Raw genomic sequence first — 14,312 nt, forward strand, 5'->3', positions numbered from 1 at the left:
ATCAATTGAAGGACATCTAGGTTGGTTCCACAATCTGGCTATTGTGAATTGAACTGCTATGAACATTGATGTGGCTGCATCACTGTGATATGCTGATTTTAAGTCCTTTGGGTATAAACCAAGGAATGGGATAGCTGGGTCAAATGGTGGGTCCATTCCAAGTTTTCTGAGGAATCTCCATACTGCTTTCCAGAGTGGCTGCACCAATTTGCAACTCCACCAAGCAATGTATGAGTGTGCCTTTTTCCCCACATCCACATCAACACTTATTGTTGCTTGTGTTCTTGATAACAGCCATTCTAATTGCAGATAGATGAAATCTTAGGGTGATTTTAATTTGCATTTCTCTAATTACTAGGGATGATGAGCACTTCTTCATATATTAGTTGATCACCTGTATATCTTCTTCTGTGAAGTGTCTGCTCAGTTCCTTAGCCCATTTATTAATTGGGTTCTTTGTATTTGTGGTGTAAAGTTTTTTAAGTTCTTTATAAACTTTGGAAATTAGTAAAGTGCGAGAATACACACTTAAGCAAAGGTTCAGCAGTAGAGAATATTTGGAAACAAATGGAAGAGTCTTTGTATTTGCAAATTGGACTAATTCAGTTGCTTCCTGATCCTCTTAGATTTGGTAAAAACAAAGATGTTAGTCTATACCTAATGAACCCCCAAACAATAAACTTGTGGTTCTTAGAGAGTTTTAGAGAAGGTAAACCATGATTGACAAATGAGGAGAGTGAAGGTAGGGAATGGGCTCTTACTGAGAGTAAGAACTTACCTTAAAACCAGATGAATTTATGTGTTTCCCGCACTCCAGGGCTCTGAACGAAATATACTAGAGCCCTTTTCCTTTGGCATCTAAGTGCTTTCTACTTGAAATGAGCTAAGGAGTTGCTGATGACTCTCCCAATAGAATACTCACCCTTTAGAAAATGCATATGCCCATACTTTGGTACAGAAGGGAGACTGAGAGAATTCTAGAAAACCTCTGGGTCCATTAGGCAAGTTTCCTTGTGCAAATGGAGATCTGTAATTCCTGCCTGGCTCTCACGTGATGAGAAACCCAAGATACACGCCTGCATTTCTAAGCCTCCCTTGTCCTTTTTCTTTTAGGATGGTTTTCATGCACAAATTTAGCTTTGTGAACTTCTCTTCTAAACTGCGATTTGGGGTGCTGTTCCCTTTTAAAATTCAAATAATTAATAAAATTAAATCTAAGTGCAAACTGGGACGCACCCATCTTGACTCCAGAAATATGCTTTCTTTGGAGAGAGAGTGGTGAAATCCTATAGTTTATTCCCTGCAAAGTGTGCCCAAAATTAGCTTGGTGTCTTTATTCTGTTGTCACCTTTTATCACCTTTTATTTGACTGTACTTAGGGAAACAGTATGAAGAATTTTTAAAAGCCCAAGGGGATCTTATTTGCAAGTTCAAATACAAGCATTTTTATCATCATTCCCTTACCCCAACTTCCTTTACACTCCCTTTTCCCCCAATTCACCACCCACAACCCTGTTCTGATATATATTGCTAGTCTCGAAAATATAGATTCTTTTTATATAGAGGCAAAGATTCTAAAGTCAACCTCCTTTGCACTTGTGATTTCTGCGTAAATTTACTTAAGCCCAGGCGTCCCCCTAATTTTGCCATTCTGAGAAGTCCTAGAATTTATAGTCCCCACTTCCTTCCAAGGGGGAGACCTGCCCTGAGCTTTAACCTTGGATAATAGGGAAAACTGCAGATGGAGACAGGTTAGCCAAACTCTGGCTGAAACTTCTCTCACAGTCAAAGCTAATGTCGTTAAAACCTGGTGTTTGTTAAAAGATGGCTGGGTCCCACTTCCAGAGTTTATAATTCAGGAAGTCTTAGGGGAGGGTTTTACATTTCAGATGGTGACCTGGATCCTGGGACCACACTTTGAGAAATACAAACTTATTAAGCATCTTATGCAATGGCTTGGAACTACAGACTATTTGGAAAGAGACAAATGGATCTTTTTGTCAATTTGGACCGATTCGGTTAGTTTCCTAATCATCTTAGATTCAGTGGAAATAAAAGGTGTTAGTTTGTACTTTATGAACTCTCAAAACTTTAAGCTTTTGGTTCTGTGAGGGATTCTGGGAAACTCAAACATCACGTCATCGAATGAGGAAAGTGAGCATACATTTGTTAACTTGTAGGAGAGGAAACCACATCGCTAATGTCTTCCTCGAAAAGATTGAGAGGTAAGAATGGCAAACTGTAAATCCATTTTATCCTTTGCCTTTATCAATTCAACCACAAATTGTTTTCTCTTCTCCCACTGAGAACCATTTAATAAGCCACGTCAAGTGTACAATGGAAACGGTGACCACAGGCAGAAAGGGAACAGATCTCATAAGCAAGAGCACTGGTCAGACCCTGCCTTCCCCACTTCCCAACTCTTTGGCTTTGGTCAAGTTACTTAACATCTCCAGCACTGAGCTTCCTCCCCTGGACCTTGGCTTCCTCACTTATGAAATGGAGCCACTCTGAGGATCAGAGACTCAAGGTGAATACCTAACTCACTTCACCTGGTGCTATCCCTGAGCGACAGCAGGTATGAAATGAATGATAATCACAGCAGCTCAGGCAATAATTTAAAAACACATCATTATTCTTCCAAAGAAGCTCACAGCAGCTTAATTTTATTTTTCATTGGCTCAGAACCACTTTTGTGTAACTTTTTCCTCAATTCTAGCCAAACTAGACTAATCCAAAGTTACCTAGACACTAATCTAGGGTCAGCCTCTGACTGAAAATCTAGGAAATGCCCAGGATGCTTTCCCCAATCAAGATGAAGTTATTAACAACATGTTTTCGAAAGCATTAGTAGGGAACTGTCAGACAGGAATCATTACCTACATCTTCTGGGGTTTGATAGGAGGAAAAAAAAAAAAAAGAATTAAAAAATGTTGAAGCCTGAAGTATCAGCAACCTGGCATATATTCATCTGAAACAAAGACGACTTCTTAAAACAGGACTCTATGGTGCACATAAGACAAGCAAAGATAGACACTTTGGCTGCAAATCCCCCCTCCCCATCTTCTCTGGGGAGACTCATGCCTCTGCCTGCTGTTCATCAGCCTTGATTTTGATGGGGCGATTTTTAGTCAGCTGCGTCGATCATTTTGGCACAGACAAAAATCCTTTAAAAAATGTTACACTTCATCAAAGTGTATCATGAGACTTCACGGTCATTATCTCAATGGCCGCTCTGATGTGCTACAATTGGCAGAGACACAAACGGTAGGGGGTGTATGAGAAGAAAGCCAGCGTTTCATGTGGAAAGCTGGCAAACCTCGCCAAGCTTCTGTCAACAGCTCCGCGGTCTGATCCGATGCACTGAGCGTGCTGATGATGCTCTTGTTGCTGGAGGAAGTAAACAAGAAAATGAATTCCACCGTGCAACACAGCCTCTTTGTATCTTCAAAATGGTGTGACTGGACTCTAGCCAGCCGTGTTGAAAGTTTGGCCATTTATGTCATCAGGGCCCCAGTACTGATGGAGGCTTTGATTACAACTTGGACCCGGCTATAAGACCCTTCAGGGGCAGCCACTCAGCAAATAAAGGCATTGATTGGTTGTTGGGTCAATTTGGCCATAAGGGTACAGAGCATGGCTCTTTTGAAAAGCCTAATGGATTAGCTACACAACCAGCCCCACTGTAGGCCTGAGTTTTCAAGTAACTTCAGGACGGTTTTCCAGCTTGGCAGGAACTCTTCCTCCAGAGCAAGCTTCAGAGCCGTTCTTGTTATCAATAGCGGGGCTCAAAGGATTAGACACAGCGGGCTTTACAATTTAATGAAAACAGCTGTTGAAACAACAATTAAGGCAAACAATAGTTTGCATGGAAAACTATTAATTATGTAAAGTTATGCAGAAACTGGAATAGTCTTTTATTCAGAGCCCAGGAAAGCTGACCGAGGACAACTGGAGCCACCTTCCATTCCATTCCGTGGCTCTCAAGTGTCAGGAAGTTGGGGGTACTTGTAGGAAGGGGCTCCATCGTATGTGAGCTGAATGTAAGCAGAACTCCAGGCTGCAACTCTGCAGCAAAGCAAGTCCTGGGGCAAAATCTTCAGGAGAAGAATATCTGGTAAACTGGCATTACCTTGGGTACCGTGGGTCTTTTCAGATCAACTCAGAGCTGAGTTTTCATAAGTCTCTGAAATTGGATTTGAACCTTGGTGGCTGGGATCCCAACTTTTGCTTTTATAAAAACAAACAAACACCATTTCTATAATATGCCCTCTCTCAGGCCTCAAGCTCCCTGAGAAAATGACTCTCAGGGAATGGTGGAATCCCTTGTTCTTTGGACTAAGTCGGTTTTAATTACATTATGATGGTCCAGCTCTGTTCTCTCCCAATCCAAATGCACAATTCATCTCTCCTACTCTCTCTGCTTGCTGGGGCTTTTAAATCCATTGCTTCTCTCTGTACGATTTCTATCCTTGACTAACGGTGCTGGGAATTGACTTATGGCCCTTCGCCTACCCTGTGTTCCACATCTCACTTTCATCCACGTTCAGGAATCACCAAGCCAAGAAGTCCCATTAAGAAGGTTATTAACTGTATACATAAACATTGCCTCCTGCCTACAGTTAGATTTATTTCTCCTCACTTCCAAGTAACTAGTTTTAACACTCTTTCCAGCACACCCAACACCTTTTATTTGACTATATTGTTTTAGAAAGGCCTTTGGGAATTTAGCTAATTTCATGCTGGAACTTATTAAGTGGGATTTGACACTTTTTGATAATGCCAATAAACCATTAGTCAAGTCTCACTCCCTTCAGGGAAGAAATGAAAGCTTTATTAGTCATAGGGTCTCTATTCTAAACATGTCACCTGAATTTAATAGCGCATCTGTGCTGGATTGCAATTGACTTGGTGACTGAATAGAACTTTCTCTGCAACTCCAAGAAAGCTATCATTGGCTATCAACAGCAAGAGAGCATCTGCCTTTTTCTAAACATTCTCATTGGGTTCACATGTGCATTTTGAAATAATTCAGTGAATTTAATTTACCGACCTCTGGGATTAATAAAATGAACAATACAAATCCATACACCCCAATACACAACAACACACAAATTCTCTCTAAGGTACTTGGTCCAGTCCTTTCTTCACCCAGGAGATGAAAATACAGAATAATCTCCTTACCTTCTTCTGAGAGGTGAAACGATTCTGAGAGATCCTACCTCTAGGAGGCCCCAGAACATAATTGAGTGTGCAAATGAAATTCATTACTAGAGTCAAAAACAATAATCCAATTAACATGTATTTGTATAATGCCTTTAAAATCATTCTAAACTCAAAGCCACATTCTTCTTTGAAGTCTAACACCAGCTCAGTGCCACATCCCAGCATACTCTGGCTTCACACTTTGCACTGGAGATTACAAAACAGCATCAAGATTGCAAAAGCAATTATTCCAGTTATCCAGATGTGATTTTTCAATCATTCTAAGAATTTTTTTTTTAGCAGTTCTTATTCCGTAGCACTGCTCCCAGCTCTCATGCTGGCACGGTGCTTACATCTCTTCATTATTAATTCAGCTCATGGAGCTTAATTGGACAAGGCTAGAGCGAATTTGACAAACATCACAGCAGCAGAAAAAGCAATCACTCTTTCAAGATGAAAATTTGTTTGATGTCTTACTGTGTAACTCATTTACTCTCCTCAGGAGTCATGTGACCTGAATGTTAATCAGCCATTGATTGGTTTCTCTCCTTGGACAGTCACATGACTTGAATATTAATGGGCTGGCACTCCGTAGCTGTACTGTTAGGCAACCTTGTGATTGGCTGCCAGGTTAAGATACGGAGATAAGTGGGTGCTTGATGAGCACTTGACAGAACTTCACAGAAAATTAAGGCCCTAAAATAGCATGAGAAAGTCTTGTCAAATCAAGCATGATTATCATTGAATGCTTAAGGAATTCATCATCTGCATGAAATTGATATACTTCAGCACCAGCAGGCCCTGTAGTCAGCAGGGACTCATCAGATTTTTATTTATATGTGTTCACCAAATCACATTAATTCTGAGAGCTAAAACATGCTAAGGATGAAGGTTATTTTCTGTTCAATCTAATTTATCTATGACAATAATCATCACTAATAATGTGTCAAATTGGATTGCAGTCATTTTATGCATGCATGCTGATTTGGAAAATAGTGTTAAACCATCCCGCAGTAATTAACAACCGGTAAAGGTATGCCGGCCCAGAGTAATCAGCATATCTAGATGGAAAATTAAGTTTTATAGAATGGATTTATAGATACGTATCCTTATTTAATTCAGAATATAAATTATTCCTGGTAAAAGCCGACATCATTTTTATAACGCTATTAAGGTCAATAACCATTGAGGGACTCGCATTCTTAATTTGCTCTATCCTTCATTTTTTCCCTCATTTTCCATGGTTAACTTTCTAATGGGTGTCACTTCCTTATTGGCAAGTCCGCATTTTAGCAGGGTTGGGTAGGGCTAAGAGATGAATGAAAAGGCTTCGGCTTAAGTGTTAATCATGGATGAAGGGAGCCACATCATACCTCTTAATACACAATGCTCTATAATTATTGGCGGGGGTTGGAAGGTGGGCATGGGGAGATTACAAAGAGGGGGTGGAGCTAGACTTTGGCCTTTTGGTGTTTCTGCATTATTTCGCCTCACAAAGGGACAATAGGAAATTTTGCAGATTAACTCATAAGGGATTAATGTTTCTTGGGGAATCATTTAAGCCTAAATTGCTTTTGTGGAAATGCCTTTTATAGAACAGAGGTTGTTTTGTTTTGTTTGTTTTTTAAACTAACCTCCTGGTTTATAGTGGCATTATTGGAGTAATAGAATATGGGAGTAATGAAATCTTAAAGAAATGGTTATACCCTTTGGTGAGAGTGGCTAAAGTGTTTGAGAGGAGAATTACACTCCAAAGAAGGGGAAATAGGGGAAATACATACGTATAAACTGTTGTTTCTTTCCCACCACCCCCCATCTTAATCCCTGGGCTACCAACACTGCCCAGATTCTCTCCCCCTCTCTCAGGAGGTCTCTTTATTGACTAAATGAATCTGCTCCAAAGGCTGGCTCCCAGGCTCTTTGATCTAATCCGATCTGATTTTATCCTATCGCTTCAGCAGGACATCAGGGAATTAACAATAAGCAGCTTTACCACAAGTGTTTAATAACTCAACACAATCTCCTTATGGCTCCGAGCTGCTCAAGTTCCCATCCAGTCCACGGCAAACAGTGTAACAGATTGGCCATCCCCCCTGAACCTGAGGAATTTTCATGCACTGTGAAACTAATCGCTTCAAGTTCCTTCATAAATCACACAAAGCAGATTTCAGCATCTTAACAAATTGAAAAAAAAAAAAAAAACAGTAGAGGGGGAGGGGGCTTGGCAGAAAGGACTGCCCCTTCAGCTAAAAGGGGTGGGAGAGAGACAGGCATTTAAATGTTGCAGAGGGGGAAGGGGCAGATGTAAATTAACTTCTGTCCTCTCATCAATATGTTTCTCATCTCCTTAAATTTTAACATGAATAAAATAATTGGGGCAGCTCAAAACCTTAACAGCGCTGCAAGCCCACAATGACCTTCTTTTTTTCCCCACTGTGATGGAAACGATGTGGTTTCAACAACAGGCCTCTGTTGTTGCTGTCACAGCCCTTGAAGTATGTAAGAAGAACACAATTAAACAAGGATTGTCCATCCTGCGTGCTGCAGACACCCGGGATGTTAGGCCGAACGGGTGCGCCCCTGGATTCCAAAAGAGCACACGTGCACCAAGGGGCTTTTTAAATGATCGCTCAATTACAAAAAGCCCATGTCGAATGCCATCTTTTAACCCAGGTTGCCCCTGTATCTCTAAATAGCAAAGGTAGCATTTATTTAATATTTTACTTCCTATCGAAAATAAATAAATAAAAGCACGATGCCTCTCCTTTCTAAATACCACATGCATCATCTATAAAGGTGAGTCTCTCCTTTTCTAAGAAAGAATTGTCAAGGCAATGGCTTACCCTGATTCCAGGACAGAGCTCAGAGTATGTGAGATACTGGGAAGGGAAATAGGCTTTTGAAAGCTGCCGGATTATTAGTGCCATGGGGAAAATATCACTGTAGCACTAATCTAAAATAAAACATCTTTTAGTTGCTCTATTTAATATCCACTGTACATCAGAATTACCTATAAAAACACTTTTCATAACAGAGAAACAGCCCTCTCTCTCCACCTCTGTCACTGTTCTCTCCATTACCCTGGCAGTTCTGTGATTTCTCGCTACATCAGCGGAGTAACGAAGTGCCCCTTACTGAACATCTGGGGGCAGAGGGAATTTTATGACTCAAGTTGAGGCCAGACTACTATTACTGTGGTGGGATCATTGTGCATGATCCCCAGGATGGGAGTGAGGGAGCTAGGGCACTCACAAATTCAGTGGGATTCAGAGGAATGCTTTATCACTGTTTTCCCGAGTAAAAATATTTATTTTCATATTCTTTTCTACCCACATCCATTCATTAGGATTTATCTAGATTTTTCCCACCACTATCCATGAGTCCAACATTTTCGAGACAACCTCCCCCTCCCCCCCCCAAAAAAAAATAAAGTCTCCTCTGATTTTGTCATCCATTCAGTACGGATTGGAACGCTAGCATGAATCGTTTTATTATTTCCTCTTTGGAAATGCCTTTTGCCTTACTATGTTTTGTTGTTGTCCCCCCAGATAAACTATGTCATAACAGAAAAATCTCTGTGAAGTTTTCCGAAGAACTCTGTGCTTTTTCCAGACCCTGGGACTATAATTATGCCTGTGTCATTAAAGCAGAAAGAGCTTCCCCTGCCAACTGTGAGTGCCCCTGTTTACATCACAAAGAGATAGCAAAATGTACTCAGGAAGGTTCCAGTCAAAGTAATTGAGAGGGCTGCCCGAACTGGCTCTGCTTTCTAAATATTGTCCCTGGGTTAGGAACAGGAAGAGGCAGGGGAAAGGAGAGCAGAGGGAGAAAGGAGGGAAGAAGGCCTGAGACAGGAGTCAGGCCTGTTGACTTGTCGTGCCCGGGCATGATGTCATGGAGTTTGGTGACTTGGGAGCTGGTGATGACTGAAGTCTTGTTGCCCATCTGGTTCAGGTGCTTCCATTGGGGCACATTAGACTTTTCACTGCTTGGCATGGTGGCACAGTAGCCTTCGGAGATCCCAAAGCCCTGTGCTCACAAGCAAAAGTTTAGAGCATCAGGCCAACATGTAAATATATTCTTGACATCAGGCAAAACAAAGAAGCTTCTTCTGCCTGCAGTTCAATCAGTTCACAGCTGCCTTTCTCTGACACTTTCTTTGTAGGCTACAGCAACTGGAAGACACACAGAGAGAGAAAAAGGAGACAGAGAGAGAGAGAAACAGAGAAAAGAAAGGGCAAATGAGAAAAAGGAAAAATGACAAAACAGTAAAGCCACGAGTCGAAAAATATCCCTATAAAATGAATGCACATTATGTTTTTGTATATTTTCAAAATGTAGCCAAACTAAACCATTAAATGAGGATTTTGTTTCACAAAGTCTGCAAACTATTCAACCGCTAACCCACTATACCAAGAATGTGGTGCCAACCAAAATATGTCAAGATTAGTAGTACTCAATAAAATCTCAAAACCAAATGACATGCAAGCTGTATTTCATGATTAGAGCGCTTCCTTATGTCAAGGAACATACATATTAACTTGTTTAAACACAGCACTGGGCTGTCACTCTGTTTGTCAAAAGCAAGGAAGGAGAATCTAGTGCTTACCATACCCATCCAGATGATAACTTCACGCTTTCTCTCTTCCTGGCAAACAGCTCAGAACCCCGTCCAATTAAGCCTTATATCATCAGAGAAAAGAAGAACCGCCAAAGGGGAACGAGAAAGGGAGAGACCACTTCCCACTTGGCAAAAATGGCACAAAGCAGGATTTGCAAATGCCTTGCTCAAGGCCCCACAAAAGTGTACAGCTGGGATGAGAATCAAAACTGCTGACTTGTTTCTCCCAAGAACGAATATTTATCTAATGCTTAAACAACTATGAAGGGCTCTTCGTCGGTTTTCTTACTGGATCCTCACTACTGCGCTGGTCATTTAAATATAATTATCCCCATTTTATGAACGAGAAGTCTAAGCCTCAGAGACACGAAGTGACCTACCCAAATGGCTACATCAGAAACAAAATTAGAGTGAGATGCCCCTGGCTCAAGCCTCCCAGCCAAATGGAACTCCTCAAAGCCATGCTGCCCTGTCTTAGCACACTGTGTCTTTTTTGCACCAAATACTTGAGTTTGAGCTGGAAGCTAAAAATGGAGAGGGGTAATTACCTCGTTCTCTGACTGTCAATAGCAATGAGCCACTGTGTTCTTCTACCTAGCAGGAGAAAGGAAGGGAGGCTCTTCTCTCATTTACAAAATATGATAGTAAGATATGTGATTATGTTAGGAACTCTTGTGGGGGCTTCTGGGTAGAAGAAAAAACCAGAGCCTGCTTTGCTTGCTGCCTGGTGCTTCTTCACTTGTATGAGCTGCTGCATCTTTGGCCTGGCTGATGCTCCCAGGCAAACTTTTGGCTGTGGCTGTCCCATCTCCCTACCTCCCATCCCCTACTGCCACAGACATCCTTGTCCTCATTGACCCTCTTCTACTGGGGAATCATAGCCTCCCTTTAACTCCACATAAGCCTTGGGGTGTGGTGAAAGAGAACTAGAATTCAAAGCAGTGTCTCATTTGACACATCACAATGTGGCTTCTTCCAGACTGTCCTTCACACCACAGCCTGAGGGGCCAGCAGAGCCTAAATGTGGCGTGTCCTTTCCTTAACCTTGATGAGAAGTCTTTCAAGATCTGAGCACTGCCTATGATTCTGACTTCATCCACATACATCTGACGCCAGCCGTTCCTAACAGATACTTTTGTTATGGGCTTCATGATATCAGCCCCAAATTCATAAGCTAAAGTCCTAATACCCAGCACTTCACAATCTGACTGTATTTGGAGACAAGGCCTTTAAGGAGATAATCAAGGTAGATGAGGTCACATAGGTGGGTCCTAGTTCAATCTGACTGGTGTCCTTAGAAGAATAGTTTAGGACATCAGGGATGTGTCCTGAAAGACCATGTGAGAATGCAGAAATAAGGCAGCCATCAACAAGCCAAGGAGCAGAGCTCTGAAGAAACTAACCCACTGACACCTTGATCTCAGACTTCTAGCTTCCAGAACCATAGGAGATAAATTTCTGTTCTTTAAGCCATTGCCTCTATGGTATTTTATTATACCAGTCAAGCAAAGTAATATCTCTCATTCTCTATTTCATGCCTACTGATCCCTCTGCCGGGTACATCCTTCCCTTGATAGTTGGCCTGGCAAATATTTCATCTCCAGTGTTCAGTTCAGATGCCAGGTCTCCTCATCTGAGAGGCCTAGATAACCAGGGGCACCACACAGTTCATCTACGATTACATGAGGGCTGTGACAGCTGCATTTATCAGATGGCCTGTCTCTTTATTGACAGTGAGTTCCGAGGAACAGGAACCTCTCCAACACATCCCTGAAGCCTAGCACAATGCCCATTTAAAAAGAAGACAATTAATATTTGATGGGGGAAGAAAAGAAAACGACAATGATAATGACAATAGGGACTCAGATTTACTGATTGTTTGCTATGTGCTAGACTCTATTCTCAGTATCACAATAGTGCACATGACCAACTTTATGCTCCTCAAAACTATATGAAGGGCTGGGGAGATAGCTTAGTTGGTAGAGTGCTTGCCTCGCATGCACAAGGCCCTGGGTTCAATCCCCAGCACTGCAAAAAAAAAATTTTAAAAACTATATGAAGTATATAATTTTATCTTCATTTTACTACTAAGGACCAAAGCATACCAAAAGAAGTAAACTTGTTCAAGGTTATACAGAGCCAGGGATTGCAAAACAGTCAGCTGGCTTCAGTCTACCATCTTAGGAAAATATCTTTTGAGGAGAAAGAAAAGGAAGAAGATAGGAATGGAACAAAAGAAGAGAAGAGATCACCAATTGTGCAAACTTGGACGAGATACTTAAATTCTTTGAAACAGTCTCATCCGCCTATCTCAGGAAAAGATCAAGCGAGATAAACATGAAAGCATGATAATGGCAGAGCACAGCAGAACCACACAGGCTTTATTTCCAGAGGCTAGAAAGCAATCGAATAACCACAGGCCTGCGAGATGAAGGTTGGATTTGTGGATGGTGACATTTTGCATAGTGGGTAATCTTGAGGAGATAAATTTCAAGAGAGAGAAGAATGGAGTAGACAAAGATAAGAGTCAGAATGAAATGTCTCCCTGCCTCCCACCAGGGACTGGAAGTAGTGCCACCACTTTGGAGAAATCTAGTGGTACCAGTCTCCTTATAACATATGTCCAACTCTATGGGATTGTGCAGTCCAGCTGCCTAATCAGGAAGGTCTCTGCCCTTGGTTCAGAAATCACAGATTGACGACAGCCTTGATAATCCTGCAAATCAATGTCATATTCAGATTTCAGCTTACTAGGCCAATTTACTGAACCTAATACTTAGAGGTAAGGTCCAAATGGAGCAGAAGGATTTCCTGTTCTGTGTTTTCATTTGTTTGTTTGTTTTTTTGTTTGGTTTGGTTTGGGTTGGGTGTTTTTGGATTGAACACAGGGGTGCTTAACCACTGAGCCACATCCCCAGCCCCCCCCCCTTTTTTTTTTAATGTATATATTTTTATTAGAGACAGGGTCTCACTATTGAGTTGCTCATTGCCTCACTAAATTGCTGAGGCTGACTTTGAACTCATTATCCTCCGGCCTCAGCCTCCGGAGCCATTGGAATTACAGGTGTGTACCACCCTGCTTGGCCCTGTTCTGTTTTTAACCTGTGCTTCTCTAAGGATTTTTGGTTTGGTTTTAAACACTGACTGCAAGGGAACACCATCATATCTCTTTTTTCCTTCAATTCAGAGATACATTGAGCATGAAACAATAAATTAATGGGGCCTGGTGGAGACAAGTCTGGTTGTTCTATACCTGCAAAGACACCTCTTCCTTAAAGGTTTCCAGATGACCTATTTACCTAGGCCGGGAGCAGAATGGTTAAAGAGCTTGGAGAAAATCAACTGTAAATAGAAAGGCTATGTTTAACATAATCCTCTGCAGAAGACTCTATCTTCTTCAGTCCCTGTAATCAACCCTACAGTGTCAGGCGCAGTTCTTGATTATCTCCCCGTGGCATTATGTCTCACCACATAGCTGATAATAAACTGATGGATTATCAAACAAGATTATAGCTTTAGCAAATAAAATCATGTTTTGTGTTAAGAAAGAAAATGCTTACTATCCCTATCTGCCTGGCTAAATATTTACATATCACAAGCTTTCTAGGGTCCCTGTTCTTTCAAATCAGATTTTAAAAAAACAACGCAGAGGTTAAGTTAACAAAAATGGAACATCCTGTGCTTTTGACACTCAGCTAAATGCCCCTTTGGGGAAAAAAAAACAAACAAACAGATACTGCCTAAAACGTAGAACTAAATCAATTCAAGGTCTCAGGTGCCAGGGAGATCAATGGGTGCATGTGACAAAAGACAGAGTTGAGTATGTTAGGAGAGGCCTACTTTTAAAAGGAACATAAATGAAAGATAATAGAAACCTAAAACTTGCATGTAGCTGGAGTGTGTGCATGCAAGAAGGGGATTTAGGGACTTGTATAAAGTCTCATGCTGATCTGCTGCTTTCTACTTTTCAAAGCTCTCTCCTTCATCACCTCTACCCACCCATTCCCACTTTCCAGCTAACACAGAGTGAGGCCTAGAAGTTACAGGACTTGCCAAAGGTCCCAGAAGACAGCCTCACACCTAAATCTTTCCATTCCTAGTGTAGACCCCTTCTGTGTCACCTGTCTGCTCTAACTCAGAGGCATGCTACTAAAGAGAAGGGGGAATTTTTATACTTTTTTTGTTTCTAAAGAATATTCATGCACAGTATTCAAATTGGCAGGATCTGAAGTTAGTATTTGGTGTAAGAGTCATGGACAGAAAAAGGTGTAAGTGAAAATAAGAAACATGTAAAAGTGCCTGATTCTTAAAAGAGAAAAATAAGTTTGGAAAACTGTACACTGGTCAGTTTAAATTTGTCACCATCCCACAGAAAAATAAAAGCACTAATGACTACCAACACTAGCTAGCTGTGGAGCAAGTTATTTCAGATGACCTGACTTGTTCCTGTGAAGGACAGATCTTGTAAACATGGCAAAGCAAAGAA

At 41.3% G+C, this 14,312-nt stretch overlaps 1 long non-coding RNA gene across 1 annotated transcript in view; it reads right to left on the reverse strand.

Moving 5' to 3' along the window:
- Nucleotides 1-736: 736 nt before the first annotated feature.
- The window catches only part of LOC306645060, a 99,823-nt gene continuing 86,247 nt past the window's right edge, over nucleotides 737-14,312 (reverse strand). Inside the window, exon 3 of the long non-coding RNA XR_013759526.1 lies at nucleotides 737-9,380. This is a non-coding gene — a long non-coding RNA (uncharacterized lncRNA). The remainder of the gene's footprint in view (nucleotides 9,381-14,312) is intronic.

The sequence above is a fragment of the Sciurus vulgaris genome, assembly GCF_902686455.1.
Source record: "Sciurus vulgaris genome assembly, chromosome: 15".
Taxonomy (NCBI): Eukaryota; Metazoa; Chordata; class Mammalia; order Rodentia; family Sciuridae; genus Sciurus; species Sciurus vulgaris.